This window comes from Amaranthus tricolor, chromosome 1 (assembly GCF_026212465.1).
Source record: "Amaranthus tricolor cultivar Red isolate AtriRed21 chromosome 1, ASM2621246v1, whole genome shotgun sequence".
In the NCBI taxonomy this organism is placed as follows: Eukaryota; Viridiplantae; Streptophyta; class Magnoliopsida; order Caryophyllales; family Amaranthaceae; genus Amaranthus; species Amaranthus tricolor.
The window spans coordinates 18823393-18841295 of NC_080047.1; the positions used below are offsets into that span (position 1 = coordinate 18823393).

Genomic DNA, 17903 nt, shown 5'->3' on the forward strand with positions numbered 1-17903 from the left:
TTTTAAACATATATACTTAACGAACTCTAACTAACCACAAAATTAAGTAATAATCATTCATTTAACACAAATTAACCCAAATAATAACACAATGTTTTTTAAACTGTCCAAATGATGTTTATTGTAGTAACCATAATTAATATTCATATAAAAACAATAAAAATAAAATCACATTCATAAACTTGGACAACTAATTAACATTCATATCAACAACGCATTCATTTAACCATAAACAACCCTAATTAAACCTAATTTACAAAATAGAAAAAAATTACGATAAATTTAAAACTTAAAAACCACACACATCTGAATTTATATTGATGGATAATTCTTCTTGAAAAGGGCTCTAGTCATGTTAGAAATGAGCATCACGAAATTTAATTTCAGTTAAGATTAAGTGGTTTAATGGTAATTAAATTAAATAATAGAAAAGGACTTTTGAAGTTAATGTTAAAGATTATTATTCTAAGCTAGTTCAAAAGTTAATACATACCTCAATCATGAATCGATGGATGAAAGTTTCGGATGATAATGTGTTTATCAATGTTTGAATCATTATTGTCTCACTCATAGCTATTAGTTTTAGATTATTGGGTAAACTAATAAAGTAAAGATTAGACGAAAATCGTTTTAAAAAATTTACGTAAAAAGTTATTTTTTATTCTTTAGCTGATACTAGAATCAACTTTCTATATATTAATTTTTTGATTATAAAATCTCTATATATTAATTTTTTGATTATAAAATTTCAAAAAATTTGAATTACAAAAATATAAACTATTTAAGATAGCATAAATTTGTCTTTATTTATTCTTTTACAAACTTTTAGAACTTAATACTTGGATTTCAGATTTAAGACTACATAGATTTCAATTCCAAATTCCTTTTCTAATTTTATTAGTGAATGAATAAATTCTTGTCATATTTCTAATTCCTTTAGTCATGAGTTATATCAACTTATTCCATTTCCATTCTAAATTATTGTGCATCTTTCTTAATAGTTTTTCGTTTTCAACTTAAATTACTTGTATTTAGCATTTAGACATATAATTATACATGTAACTTTTCACTTTATATAAATTATATCAATTTATTTTCAAGTCTAATCTAGTCTAATTCAAACCAATTTTAAACTGCAAACTAATTAAAAACTAGATAGTGAATTAAAAATTATTGAAAATCATAGTAGCAAAAGAAAATTTGAAAAAATAAATTAGCTTGAGTTATAAAATAAAGAATGATGATGATGATGAACAAGAACACGTACAGTAGATGAACAGAAGCAACAAGAACAACAACAAGAACAGAAGCAACAAGTAGGTTTATGAAAATTCGAAGTTGGTTCAAAATAAAAATAAGGTAATTAATTTAGGTTTTTTTTAGATATTTATCACATTTACGCACAAATCAAATGAAGCTAATTTGAATATTTATTTTTCAAGTCTAATCTAGTCTAAATCAAACCAATTTCAAACTGCAAACTAATTAAAAACCAGATAGTGAATTAAAAATTATTGAAAATCATGGTAGCAAAAGAAAAGTTGAAAAAATAAATTAGCTTGAGTTATAAAATAAAGAATGATGATGATGATGAACAAGAACACGTACAGTAGATGAACAGAAGCAACAAGAACAGCAACAAGAACAGAAGCAACAAGAACAGCAACAAGAACAGAAGCAACAAGTAGGTTTATGAAAATTGGAGGTTTGATGATGAACAAGAACAGAAGCAAGGATTTACCTTCAGAAACCGTTTGTGAAGATGAACAGCAACAAGCTAAGAATGATGAACAGTAGCAAATGACCGTTTGTGAAGATGAACAGCAACAAGAATGATGAACAACAGCAAATGACCGTTTGTGAAAATGAAGATGAACACAAGAAACGAACACAAATGATCTTGATGCTTAATCTTATACGTTAGTGAAGATGAAGAAGAGGAACGAAGCAAATGAATATGAAGATGAAGCGTTTTTTCAATGAGGAACAAAGCAAACTGTATAACGTATTTGAGAAGATATGCGAATAAAAAAGAAACTGGCGGGTTTTAACAAAATTAATTTTTGTCCAACGGTCATTTGCTGCGGTTCAAAACAAAAACCGGAGCAATTAATCAAACTCTGAAGAAGTATTTGCTGCGGTTGTGGAAAAACCGGAGCAATTAGTGCAATGTGAAAGGTTATTTGCTGCGGTTCAAGCATAACCGGAGCAATTAATCAAACTTTGAAGAAGTATTTGCTGCGGTTGTGGAAAAACCGGAGCAATTAGTGCAATGTGAAAGGTTATTTGCTACGGTCAACTGGAAAACCGCAGCAATTAGGATATATTTTTTTTTTCTAATACATTTTCCTATTTTTTGCTGCTAATACACAAAAACCGCAGCAAATGATGAGCAGCAAATACATTTTTTTCCACTAGTTTCGGCTGGAAAACTGCAAATAATTTATTTTCTGTTGTTAAGTTGATGTAACGGTTAAGAGTTAAATTAGTTGCTTAATTAATTAATAAGTTGGTTGGAAAAACTATTTTTAGTCATCTAAAAATAACCTAAGACTTATTCTTTATTGAGAAAAGGTCTCCTTTTAATTAGGATCTTCATTGAACTCCTATGCTATTTTTAGCTTGAAGGAACCGTCTTCTATTTTTAGCAAATGGTAACCGGTTCTATTTCTGGTTCTCCACTATCTTTTGCTTTAGGAACAAGTAAGTTAGTGGAAGTTATTTCGCAAAAGAAAGTTACGGGTGTTCTCATTATAAATAGGAGGAACTACGCCTAAACTGGTTTTGTATCCAAGAGTGTCCAATAAGGGAGATCAATTAAGAAAAATATTTTCAGCTATTTCATGCCAATTAATTTATTATATTTTTCTTAAAGCAACTATTTAATTTTTATCCTCTTGAGAATTTGACGTTGTAAGGGTAATTGAGTGTTTTGTTGTAACTAGACTTAAGGGAAGTCTAGGGGATTAGAGAAGCTTCAAGTGAAGCGTGAAAATTAGAAGAGAAAGAGAAGGAGAAAGAGAAGAGAAAGAGAAATAGGCCTAGAATAGAGAAGCTTCAAGTGAAGTAAATTGTTTTATGTGATTGTAAGTGATTGCCTAAAACATAGTAAGAATTTTGAAATCCTGGTGGTTGTAGTTTTTCCTTCTTATTAGGCCAAGACGGTTTCCACATAAAAACTTTGTCTCCTTTTATCTCTTTCACTTTAAGTTTAAGTTTAATTTTATTGTTATAATTCCGCAAAATTAGAGTCAAAAATCTTAAGCTTAATACACAACAATTCACCCTCCCCCCCCCCCCCCCCTCCCCCCCTCCCCCCCTCTTGTTGCATTCGACCATCTCTTTGTATTTCTACATCATCATCTATTGCCTCTTTCCAAAAGACACTATCTTGTAATGCCATAGCATCACTAAAAGTCAATGGGTCTCGTTCCACATTAAATAAATATGAAACACTAGAAGTAACATTATTCTAGTACCTTTGACCAATCATCAAATTTCTTAGTGCACATTTTTTCTTGAAAATAACTTTTTATTAAACATCTCAAACAAGAGATTAATGACTTTTTATTAAACATCTCAAACAAGAGATAATTTAATCTTTTTGTATAAAACTAAGACAGATGTTTGTGGATAAAATATTATCTTTATTAGTTTACACTTGGAAGTTTAAAATTACCTCTTCTATTTGTAAACATTCAATCACAAATAGAAATGACAATTCTTTGTGATCCAATTCAAAATTGAATTTCATACATATAATTATGTATAATTTGAGAAAAATTCTTACATTATTACAAACTAGTAATAATAAATAAATTATTAAAAATTATGGAATTTATTTACCATAATATACATTTTATGCTTAAGGCATAAAATACATTATCATACCACTTGATAATTCACATGTCTTAAAGGACACAATTTAATAAATAAATACTTATAAATAGTAATCACTTTATAGTTTTTAAAATAAATCAACTTGTCACATATAATTTATGAATAAATTATACACCATCTATTTACTTATATGGATCAAATAAACATACCAAAATTATTATTACAAACTAGTAATAATAATTTGATTTATAAACATTATGGAATTTTAATCACCATAAAACATAATTTGCAAAATCTATGCAAATTAATTTATTCTCTTATATAGAATAACATTTATTTCATAACTATTTTCATAAGTAATAATAAAAACAACCACTTACTTATAATTTCAACATTGTTGAATTATACATAATAATTTAATCTTAATTATTATAAATAATGGTCCGACCATATTAAATTTAAATTTAAAATGCTCAATATGCATAAACATGTATATCTACATGACATATAAATTTTACCCCTTAATCTTAGTTATAATAAAACTAGATTGACTTGGGTAATTACATAACTCATTTGAGTATTTCAATGTAAATCATTACCCCTTTTTTCTTTTTTTTTTAATTGAATAAATTTGGGTATATAAAATATATGTCACTTTAATTTTGTCTCATCATGAGATACTTGACAAAAGTCAATAAATTTATCATTTACCTATATGTAGTTATTTACAAATAACTACCATAACTAACAACAAAAAATGGTTACATCAATAAAATTAATACTTTATTTCATAATTAGAACAATAAAATAAAACAATTACAAATCTACAAACTGAGATTAATCGAAAGTATGCTAAACAATATTATCATACCTATGGTTTTGATGCTACACAGCATACATCAATTATCAACATGATAAAACAAAATTAATCACTTTCTTTAAACATGTCTCATGAAGAATTAATTCCATCAAGTATAGAACATAATCATACTTTAATCAATCAATATCCGATAAAACACATACTTAATGTATACTTGGCAATTTAATTTATATATAATATATAAATCCTGATATTGTAGTACTTTTATTCCCTACTACAAAATTTCATTGCCCTATTAACCATGATGATCACATGAATAGATTTCTATTCTCTTTTCTTAATTAATTTTTAAGAAAAATAACACTTTATGATTTCCATCATAAATTTTTATCATAAAAAAAACACATACCCACTTCTCTAAATCATATCTTTGTAAAATACTATTACCCACATGCTTTACTTCAAATTAAAATTTGAACACATGTATATGATCATCCAAAAGAAGATTTAAATGTATGTAAAAACTTTTTCACAAATTTAAACACAAAATATCAAATATAATTTATGATTATTAAATCTCAAGAAAAACTTACTTGTTTTCCATGATACTTCTTCTTACTCGAAATAATTGTCCAACTTGATAAAAAATTTTAATGAGATCTTTAACGCTTGCCATCTTTGAAAAAGTATCACAATAGATTATTGGAAATGTAATGCAAATACAAATAAACATACCTCATTTTGAAACAAAAGTATTTCACCAAGCAAAGCTTATGAATCAAAGTAATGATTCATCAAACGAAACTTATGAATCAAAGTAATGATTCATCAAACAAAACTTATGAATCAAAGTAATAATTCATCAAATTCTTTGAGGCATTTAATTTGTTCTTATAATATATTTATTTAGTCCCACTACTATACTAAGTATGTACTATATACAAATCTAGGTCTATATACTCTAAATGTTCAACATCTTTATGGTTTGAAATAGGCTCCCCGAGCTTGGTATCAACGGTTTGCTGATTTTGTGGCATCTGATCTATCGGTTTTATTCATAGCAAATCGGATAACTCTCTATTCATTTATCACCATGGAAATGCTACAGCTTACATTTTATTTATGTTGATGATATTATTCTTACTTCATCTTCAGAGTCTCTTTGACAGCAGATTATTTCTAGACTTAGTTCTAAATTTTCTATTAATGATTTGGGTGAACTTATTTTTTCGGCATTGCTGTCTCCCGTTCTAAAACAGGTTTGTTTCTTTCTCAAAAGAAATATGCTTAAGAAATTATAGAAAAAGCAGGGATATCAAACTGCAAGTCGTCTGCTACCCCTGTAGACTCTAAAGGAGAAATGAGCTCTCAATTTGGCATTTTGTATGATGATCCCACTTTTTACCGAAAATTATGTGGTGCCTTGCAGTGCTTAACTTTTTCCCACCCGGATATACCGTATACTGTACAACAGATTTTCTTGTTTATGCATGCGCCGTTGGTTGAGCATATGTCAGCTTTAAAAGTGTTATTCAGTACATTTAAGGAACATCTGATTTTGGCCTACATTTGCTTAAATCATCTGTATGTTCTCTTCTATCTTACACAGATGCAGACTGGGGTGGGTGTTAGGATACTCGCTGTTCAACATCAGGCTATTGTGTTTTTCTTGGTGATAATTTGATTTCTTGGTCCTCTGAGCGGCTGCCTACTTTATCTTAAGTTTAGCGCCGAAGCTGAGTACCGAGGAGTTGCTAAAGTTGTCCTCGAGTCATGTTGGGTTCAGAATCTTCTACTTGGGCTTCACTGTCGTATTTCTAAGGCAACATTAGTTTATTGTGATAATGTTAGTGCTATCTACTTATCAAGTAATCCAGTTCAACATCAACGCACTAAACATATTGAAATGGACATTCATTTCGTTTGTGAAAAGGTCCAACAGGGCGAAGTTCGTGTTCTTCATGTGCCTTCCCGAAATCAGATTGCACACATTTTCACCAAGAGTTCGCCTAGAGTTTTATTTGATGATTTTCGGGACAGTCTTAATGTTCGTCGACCTACCGTTTCGACTTTGGGGGTGTGATAGATCATGTCAAATAATCTAATACTGTATATATTTTGTTGTAATTATCTTTTAGTAATTTTTGTATTATTGGTAATTATCCTTGTTTGGTAATTATCCTAAGATAGCTTCTGATGATTACCATGATCAGTAATTATCCTAAATTAGTTTCTGCCTAACTTTGTATATAATGGTGGTTTTGAGTAATAAAAGGACACGGCAAATATTCTTAATTATCTTACATGGAGGATACTACCGTGATCACCTCGAAGCACCACACCCAGTCCACGTGTGTCGCCACCACCCACATGAGCGTCAAAATTGATCTTGATACAATGAATAGCAGGGGGCTGCTAAGAATTGAAAAGCTAAACACATGGATTTTTCACATTATTGATCTTCTGAATGTAGTTCCTGTAATCCATCACCAATCGACTCATTGTGACGGACAGCTGTGTAACATCACTAGAGGAGTTCTCCATGACCTGCTGATTTTGGGCAATCCAACAGGCCCAAAGAACAGCACATATAATCGGCAGATTATCCTTTGTTGCATGAGAGAACAACCATGAGAAGAAACTATCAAAAGAGTCCCTTGGGGCATCATTTATAAAAGAGCAAAAAGGAGTGGTAAGCCAAACAGAATGGGATTTTGCATAGTCCAAGAGAGCATATGCCTTTGGAATCGGACCTCATTAACCGAAAGGGACCCTTTACAAGCACACCAAAGGAAGTGACGCATCTTTGGAGGCCCTTGAATGTTCCAAACCTTACACCACAGAGAATTATAAGCATTCTGCATCGGGTTCATAGTTCTCATATGACCAAACCAATACCCCGATTTAACCGAGTATCTCCCGTTTTTGTTCATTCCCCAAAACACAGTATCACAAGTGGCATTAGGGGCAAGAGGAATAGAGAGGATTATCTTTTTTGTTGCTTGATCAAAAACATCATCAATTATCTCCATATTCCACGAACACGTGTCATGATCAATGAGATCATTGACTCTATATTCCGGGGAGATATCGGTTTTGAACACTGGGGAGATTAAATACTCCATCTTATTTACTACTTTTATAATTGTCTTATTTGGTTTTAACATGTTTACTAATGCATTATTTTACTCTTAAATATTTCTCATTGTACTTAAGAAAAATTATAATTAATAAAATTTACATTAAATCAAATAAAAAAGAACTCATTCACTATATTTTAAGAGTGATCGATAAAATACAAATTAAAAGTAATCGACAAGTAATGTTGGAAAAGTAAAAATGTGCACAATAATAGTGAATGAGTAACCAAAGTAGTAGCTTGTTTATGAAAATACAGTAATGCTCGATGGAACTCAGTAAATATAGATCTATGTATTATTATAATTCATGTAGTATTACATCATTTTATTTAGGAAATTACATGTATCACATAAAACAATAAATAAAACACATTTATATATTAGTGTTAAAGCAAGTGCCAATAATCTTAATGATGACGTTAACTTTAAATATATAATCGAACATGCTTTGTCTTGTACTTTAGAGAGGGTCGATAAAGATGTGTCGAATATGGATGATTTAAGGTTTGGAACGATTGATAAGAGTTGCTTGCTCAAAGCAACAAATAAAGAAACAGACTGTGAGTGGCTCGACCAACCACTCGATCGAGTAATGTCTTGCTGGATCGGTCGAGCGGTGTTGGCTCGGTCGAGCAAAGTGTCCAGAACAAGTCAGTAGCTTCACTGGAAGCTTGCTCGACCGAGCGAGGTAGTAGCTCGGTCGAGCGGAAGTCCAGCAGACTACCTTGGATCCAGTTTTTGGTCAGAATTTGAAGTGACTATGCAATAATGTGGTGCGTTACTCTATTGTTTATTGTAATGTTTATTGTCATGTTTAATTAGATTATTAATTGGGATGTTACATGTGTGTTTATGGTGATTTATGAAGGAATACTAAGAGTGATGAATATCTAGCCTATAAATAGGATTCACCACTCATAGTAACATTCACCACAAAACACACATATTGTTGAGAGGGCTATTACATTGTTTGAAGCTTGAGAGTATTCTTACTTTGCTTTAGTATTTGAGGTCTTGAGAGATTGTTCTCAAGATAAGGGAGGTTTATTATACTTGTAATTGTTGAATTCATTATAATAAATTACACTTGAGGGGGAGGTATTCAAGATACCTCATAAACACTTGTGTTCATCTTTTGCATTATATTTTTCATTTGTTTTTCATTGTTGAACCTCTTTGAGACTTTCGTTTTCAATTGGTATCATAGCGGGAGTGCTTCTTGGGCTATTTGGGGTGTGAAAGTGAGATTAAAAGAGCAAGAAAGACACAATGAATGAAGGGAAAGTTTCACTATTCCATTGTTTGATGGAAGAATCAATTTTGCCATATGGAAGAGTTCGGTAGAAGATTTTTTGGTGCAACTAGGCATCGATGATGCGCTTTTGAAGGAGAGGCCAAATAATGTAGAAGAAGGAAGATGGACACAAATGAGAAAGAAGGCGGTGAGCATAATCCGGCTTGCCATTGCATCCGAAATCAAGTATCACTACTTGAAAGAGACCGATCCCGGTGAGTTGTTGGAAAAATTACAATCGGTGTATGCTTCCAAATCCCTAACTAATAAGCTTTGCTTGAGGTGGGAGTTGTATCAACTCATGAAGGATGAAGATACAACAATGCAAGACCACAATAACACATTTAACAAGTTGGTGTGCCAATTGTTAAATGCCGATGAAAAGTTGACCGATGAAGAATAAGCGTTACTACTTTTGGCTTCACTTCCCAAGGACTATAGAAACATAGTCCAAACATTGCTCATAGGTAGGGATTCTATCACTCTTGATCAAGCATTAGCGGCGTTGAGAGAGAATGATAGGTTCATGGTGAGTAGAGAGGGGGAAGAAAAGAAGAATGTTGGGGATGGCTTGTTTAGTGAGGATTCTAATAGGGATATAACCAAGGAAAAATATCAAGGAAGGGGTAAGTCTCGTGGGAGGGATGATCTTAGTAACAAAGAGTGTTACTATTGTAAGAAAAAGGGATACATACAAATGATGTGCAAGGAATTTAAGGAAGACCTTAAGAGAATGAGAAACTTAAGGGATAGTGGAAGGATTGAGAATTAGAGTAGCGGGAATGCCGCTCTAGGTTTTGTTGAAGATGATGACTATGATGGGGCTCTACTAGTTGATGGGGGAGTGGTTCATAGTAAGGAATGGGTAATAGACTCCGGTTGCTCATTCCACATTTGTTGTGAAAAAGAAAAATTTACTGAGCTTAGTTATGGTGAATATGGCCTTGTTACTTTACCAAATGATGAAAAGGTGAAAGTAATGGGTATTGGTGAGGTTATGATTGAGACACATGGAGGTGTCAAAAGAAGACTTTGTGATGTAAGGTATGTACCTAAGTTTGAGAGGAACCTTATTTCATTAGGTAGACTTGAGAGTAAAGGATGCACTTTCAAAGCACGTGGAGGGGTTTTGAAAGTCATTAGAGGGAGCACGGTGCTCATGAAGGAAGTAAGGAGTAAGAGGAACTTGTATGAGCTACAAGTTGGTTGTGGTAGCCTAGGCCACAAAGGTGTTGGTGATAGTGTGTTTGGCTCAAAGAGAGTTACTTTTGAGGATAATAAGACTATTGGACTTGAGGGGGAGATTGTTAAAGCAGGTGCCAATAATCTAATGATGACGTTAACTTTAAACATATAATCGAACATGCTTTGTCTTGTACTTTAGAGAGGGTCGATAAAGATGTGTCGAATATGGGTGATTTAAGGTTTGGAACGATTGATAAGAGTTGCTTGCTCAAAGAACCAAATAAAGAAGCAGACTGTGAGTGGCTCGACCAACCGCTCGATCGAGTAAAGTCTTCCTCGACCGGTCGAGCGGTGTTGGCTCGGTCGAGCAAAGTGTCCAGAACAAGTCAGTAGCTTCACTGGAAGCTTGCTTGACCGAGCGAGGTAGTGGCTCGGTCGAGCGGAAGTCCAGCAGACTACCTTGGATCCAGTTTTTGGTCAGAATTTGAAATGACTATGCAATAATGTGGTGCATTACTCTATTGTTTATTGTAATGTTTATTGTCATGGTTAATTAGATTGTTAATTGGGATGTTACATGTGTGTTTATGGTGATTTATGAGGGAATACTAAGAGTGATGAATATCTAGCCTATAAATAGGATTCATCACTCATAGTAACATTCACCACAAAACACACATATTGTTTAGAGGGCTATTGCATTGTTTGAAACTTGAGAGTGTTCTTACTTTGCTTTAGTATTTGAGGTCTTGAGAGATTGTTCTCAAGATAAGGGAGGTTTATTATACTTGTAATTGTTGAATTAATTATAATAAATTACATTTGAGGGGGAGGTATTCAAGACACCTCATAAACACTTGTGTTCATCTTTTGCATTATATTTTTCATTTGTTTTTCATTGTTGAACCTCTTTGAGACTTTCGTTTTCAATTAGTAAATTAGTAATTACAAATTCTTGTGAGAGATGGTGTCTTTGAAATACCATCTCTAATTGGGCCGGTTCATTATATATTTTTAAAAATATTGTAAATAGGCATTAAGAATGATGTAAGTAGACATTTAAGATATTGAATGTAAGCATTAAGAATAAAGTACGTAAGCATTAAAGATAATGTAAGTAGGCATTAAGAATTCGTTAAGTATTCATTAATCTTTAATGGGTTGGGCTTAAGATACGTCTCTTAAAGAGATAGTCTCTCAAGAGACTAACTGATTAGTAATCATTCTGTCAAAAAATAATTGTTTTTTCATATGAAATGCATCTACATGATCCTAACATGCAATGTTAGGACTCCTAATGAATGTGACGGTTCATATAGTTATTATCTTCTTCTTGCCAGTTTTTGTAGTGTTTTGATTTCGAGAATAACTGTGGCAACTCAAACTTAAATCAACTTCATTATAAAGTCCTAATACGACTTAAATTCTCTCAATCAAGAAAACATGTTATCTTAAACCATCGAAAGATTTTACTAGGGCTGTTTTGGAAAAGAATCCAACACAAATATAACCCAACAAAACAATTATAAATAAAAACTTATTACAACCGAAGGATTTGAAACTCTCTTTTTAAGACAATCCTTATACTTAAAATAGTTATAACAAAATAGAAATGTTAAATTCGGTGATTTCGCCTAGAATTTTATATTTAAGAGGATTATCTTTTGGAATTTGTAAATATTACTTTTTTTATTAATTAATTTTTTATTATGTTTTAATTTCTTTTTTTTTTGTTTTTAAATTTTTTTATTGATGTTTTGTTATCTATTTTTGGTTTTTTAAATTGATTTTATTTTTGTTTTGTTATTCATTTCTAAGTTCTTTGAATTTTTATTGTAATATTATTATTAACTGCATTTTCTTGCTTGTGTAATATTAATATATGTTATATATTAAATATTGTAATTATAAATATATAATTATTATTATATTTATAATTGTTAAAAATAAAATCGTATGTTATTCTTAATATATATATTATATTAAGAATAATATACGATTTTTTTAATTTTTTTGTTAATTTTGGCGACTAGCTGGGGACTGAATTCTAGTCGCCACGTATCCAAGGATGGCGACATGTTGGGGACTCTTTTGTCTAGTCGCCATTGGCGACCTGTTGGGAACCCAATTATTTTTGCCGACTATTTTGCATGTGAATAATGTGTTTTGTCCCTGTTTGGTCGCCAAATCCTTTTTCCTTACTAATAGGCAACTCATATCTTAGTCGCCAACTATTTTTTTTGTAGTGTAGTGAGAAAAGTGTCATTGGTCGAGGAGGCTTTGGCATGGTTTACAAAGGAATCAGGTTGAGCAATTCACAAATGAAGTCATCGCCTTATCTCAAATCAACAATAAAAACTTAATAAAACTCTTGGATTGTTGCTTGGAGACTGAGGTACCTTTACTTGTTTACGAATTTATAAGCAATGGTAGCTTGCATGATCATTTCCACAATGGAGAAAAATTTAGTTTTCTTAGTTGGGATGTTCGATTAAGTATTGCCACTGATGTTGCTAATGTGTTAGCATATTTACATACTACGATTTCCACGCCAATTATTCATTGAGATATTAAGTCCGCGAAGATAATCTTGGATGATAACTACACTGCAAAAGTTGCAGATTTCGGGGCTTCTAAGCTAGCACTCGTAGATCAAGATCAGTTAGCAACAATGGTCCAAGGAACATGTGGCTATCTTGATCCTGAGTACATGCAGACAGGTGAACTAATTGAGAAGAGCGATGTTTATAGCTTTGGTGTTGTTCTTGTCAAACTACTTACACAAGAAAAGCCAATTTGTTATAGTAAGCGTGAGAGTGAGCAAAGTCTTGCTGTATATTTTCTTCGTATGGTAATATAAGGCTTCTTGTATTAGATTCTTGATAGCAAAATAGTGAGCAATGGAGCAAGCAATCAGCTTAAAGAAGTTGCAAATCTTGCTAAGGTATGTTTATAACTTAAAGGGGAGCATCGTCCGACAATGAAGGAGGTTGCAAGAGAATTAGAGAAGATTAAAGGATTGGGATACCATCCATGGTCGAATGAAGAGAAGCTCAATGAAGAAGAAAATGAACTTTTGCTTACAGAGAGACGGGTTATTAGCGATGAGTATAACGGTCGTAGCATCAACGAGGCTTTGAGTAGCCAAAGTAGAGTTGTGCAATTGGTTCTTTTGAATGATGGGAGATGAAGATTATGTCATATTTTTCAAGAGTTTTACACTAGTGAAAAAAATGTATCTGCTGCGTGACATTTGCTGTGGTTTTTAGCAAACGCAATATTAAATAGCATAAAATAATTAGGCAAAAAAAATAGACTAAATGTTTCAGTTTCTTAAAAACTACAACAATTGATAAGTCCCTAGTTTATTATATGCTACGGTTCTCAGTTGCTCGCAGCAAATAAGTCCTTATATGCTTCAGTTCCTAGTTGCTCGCAGCAAATAAATCCTTATATGCTCTGGTTCCTAGTTGCCGGCAGCAAATAAGTCCCTCTAATAAATTAAAAACCCGCCTTTTAACGTTCCATTTTCATAAACCCTTATAGTACTGTTGCATTAACCAACGAAAACACGCACTGTTTCATCATCATCTTCTTCTTCAAGCTTCAATTTTTCTTCAAACCCAAGAACTTTCATCATCATCTTGCTACTGTCTTCATGCATTTCTTTAAGCTTGCTACTGTTCATCTTCGTTCTTCAAAGCCACGAACACACACGCACTGTTCCTCCATTGTTTTCTTTAAAAACCCAAGAAAAAGTTTGCTTCTAACCCACAAAAAAAGTTGTTTCTTCTTCATTGGCTTCATTCTTCTTCCTCTTCTTCATTTGCTTTAAAAACCCACGAAAAAGTTCAAGGTATTTTGGTTTCATTTGGTTTTTGTTTTTTTTTCTTTTTTTTAAGAAATGGTTACAATTACTAATTTTGTTTTTCTTGTTTCATTGTAGGTCATATTTTAGTTATACTTCATCTAGATACACAAGGTAATTTCTTTTGATACCAATTTTCATTGTTTTTCAAATTTTTAGGGTTTAATGATGTCGTTTATTATTTATCGTTTAAATGTTATTTTATTTAGAATGTATTAGTTGTTAATATTACATTTGTCCAAGTTTATATTATTAATATGTTAATTATTTTGTTTTATATGTATGAATGTTAATTAATTAGTTGTCCCAATTTATGAATGTGATTTTATTTTTATTGTTTTTATATGATGTTAGTATTAGTTTTTAGTATGAATATTAATAATGCTTATTAGGATAAATGTAATTTGGACAATTTAACAAAAGTTGTATTACTATTAGGGTTAATTAGGGTTAAAACAATGTTGTTATTAGAATATACATAGTTTTTGAACAATGTATAGATTATGAAGGTTAATTATTGTAAATTAGGGTTAAATGAATGATTATTACTTAATTTTGTGGTTAATTAAGGTTAAGTATATATGTTAAAAGTGATTATTAATTTTGTTTTGAATTAATTAATCACACTTAGGATGACAAAATATTGTTCTTAGATGTATGGAAGCATTGAATCGTTATAATTTATTGATGGCGTATTAGAATTTTGTAGTATTGTCGTTGAACATCAAGTTAAGACGAAAGGTGTTGGTTTTTATTGCCCATGTGTCAAGTGTGGCAATGTATCAAAGGTAGATAGTGTTTATATCCTTAGGGAGCACATACTTTGACGTGGGTTTAAGCCTCAATATCATGTTTGGGTTTGACATGGTGAGGAGGGAGTTTACAAAGAAAAAAATGTTGTTGAGGATGTCAATAATGTGGATGCAGGATGTCAATGAGGATGTAGTAGATCGTGTTGATGGGTATGAGACAAATGAAGAGAATGTCGACAAGGATTTAGACCGTGTTGATGAGATGATGGAGGTAGTTAAGGATGAGTTAGGAAAACGTCCTCGTATTTTTGACTTGTTAACAAAGGCTTCTCAAAAGCCTTTGTACCCTGGTGTTTGCATAAAACTTGGCACACAACACTATTTGGTATATATTATTTTGTTTAAATGGTTAGAATCGAAATTACATTCCTATGTTGTTCTAATATATTTCTATTCATATTCATTTAGGTACTCATCTACAATGCATCTTTTTAGAGATGAAATTGTCCCTGAGATTGAGACTTCTGATAATGAGCATCATAGTGAGTCAGATAAGGACTATGATCCCGAGATGGAGAAGGACATAATTGATGATGACGACCCATTTGTTAGACACGAGCGTATGGCTGAAGACGCCCCACCATATCCCTCGGAGATAGAAATAGTACCAACGGATGCTCAAACTACCACTACTAGCGTTGGTTATAAGAAGAGAAAAGGACAAGGTCCTACAAAAAGCCTCAAAGTCACAGAACCCATGCACTTGGAATACAATGCATTGGATCAACCCTGTGGAAAATGGCGTAGGCAATATGAAAAACAAATCGACATATGTATCCGTAAGATTTTCATAATGTACACACGGAACGAGGTTCCAGAGGGTTTGAAGAACTCTCTATGGGATGATGCTGTGGTAAGCAACTTTACTATTTTTATTCATTTTTATTCATTTTAAAATTAATTTAATTGACACTAATAAATATATTTTTTCTTTTCTAAAATATTTTTCACATCGAGAACGATGAGGAGAAGAAGATTGTTTTGTTTTCAGCTGTTGCTGAAAGATTCAGAGATTTCAAATCCAAGCTTGTGACTGGCTGGATTACCAAGAAACGTGCCCGTAAGACCAAGAAGGTCAAAATGGGAAACGAAGGTGGAGACCAAGCACCTTCAAAGATGCCCTATGAAATATGGGTTCATATATCAAAGAATGAATAGGAAGCGTTGGTTGCCCAAAAAACAACTCCCATTGAAGTTATAAGTATTATATTATAGCTTTTGAATTAATTTTACTTCTTTTCATTCTATCATTAAACTAATATATGGCATTTGATTTCTATTGATTAGGAAAAGCGTGGTAAAGCTTCTGAATTAGCAAGAAAAAGGAAGTTTTACCATCGCTTGGGCCCAAAAACGTACGATAAGGCCCGAAAAGAGTGGGTGGATGCGGGTTTATACCCCAATCAAAGTCCCACGACCTCATCTATGGCTACTTTTGCATCCGTGAATACTCCTGCTAGAAATCGGGTGCGAGATTGGTACTGTGGACTTCATTCCTGAGATTGTGCTGAAATGGTTAGAATCGAAAACAATAGTCATATGCATGAAATTACGTGGTAAGTTGCGATTTTGAGGTTTTTTTAAGTGTTTTTGGCACTTTCTCGCATAAAGTTGTCCAAACTTGGTTTGTTTAGCACAAAACTTGGCACACAACATTGTTTGGTATATGTTATTGTGTTGAAATGGTTAGAATCGAAACAATAGTCATATGCTTGAAATTACGTGCTAAGTTGCATTTTTGAGGTTTTTTAAGCGATTTTGGCACTTTCTCGCATAAAGTGGTTCAAACATGGTTTGTTTATCATGAAACTTGGCACACAATACCATTTGGTATATATTATTGGGTGAAATAGTTAGAATCGAAAACAATAGTCACATTTTTGAAATTACGTGCTAAGTTGCATTTTTAAGGGTTTTTAAGCGTTTTTAACACTAACATTTATTTTCTCTTAGTGCTTTCGACAAGACCATGGCATTGATTGTGGCTACTACACTCTCAAATATGGATGATCTTTTACAAGTAGTGAAGAACGTTGGAGTCGAAAATTGTGATGCGGTAGGTATATGTTACGTTCTTAAATTCTAATATTATATATTTAATATTGGTAAAATCTAATGTATAAGTATTCTATAACTTTTTTAATTATTGTTTTCGATATATATATATATATATATATATATATATATATATATATATATATATATATATATATATATATATGTATATACATATACATATATATATATATATATATATATATATATATGTATATGTATATATATATATATATATATGTATATATATATATATATATATATATATATATATATATATATATATGTATATATATATATATATATATATATATATATATATATATATATATATATGTATATATATATATATATATATATATATATATATATATTTATGTATATATATATATATGTATATATATATGTATATATATATATATATATATATATATATATATATATATATATATATATGTATATATATATATATATATGTATATATATATATATGTATATATATATATATATATATATATATATATATATATATATATGTATATATATATATATATATATATATATATATATATATATAAGTATTCTAAATAGTCCACTATGTTTAAGGCAATTAGTTACAATTACAATAAACACCTTACTTCACTCGAAGCGAATCAAATAGGCCAACTCTTCTCTCTCAAATTGCTTTACTCAAAGCAAAAAACTTAGCTTTACTAAAAGCTAAACTCCTCAATAGCTTCACTAAAACCCTTACAAAAAGGATAAAATTCTCTAAAAATAAAATCAATAAGTTGCTCAAGAAAATATTATGAATTAATTGGCAATTTTCAAAGCAAAATATGTCTTGTAGATTTCCAAAAATAATCGCATGAAAATAACGAAGTTCATA

General features: G+C 31.2%; 1 pseudogene; it reads left to right on the top strand.

Annotated features, from left to right (window-relative positions):
- The first annotated feature begins 8290 nt into the window (after nucleotides 1-8290).
- Nucleotides 8291-15753, top strand: LOC130807225 (wall-associated receptor kinase 4-like; annotated as a pseudogene).
- Nucleotides 15754-17903: the final 2150 nt, after the last annotated feature.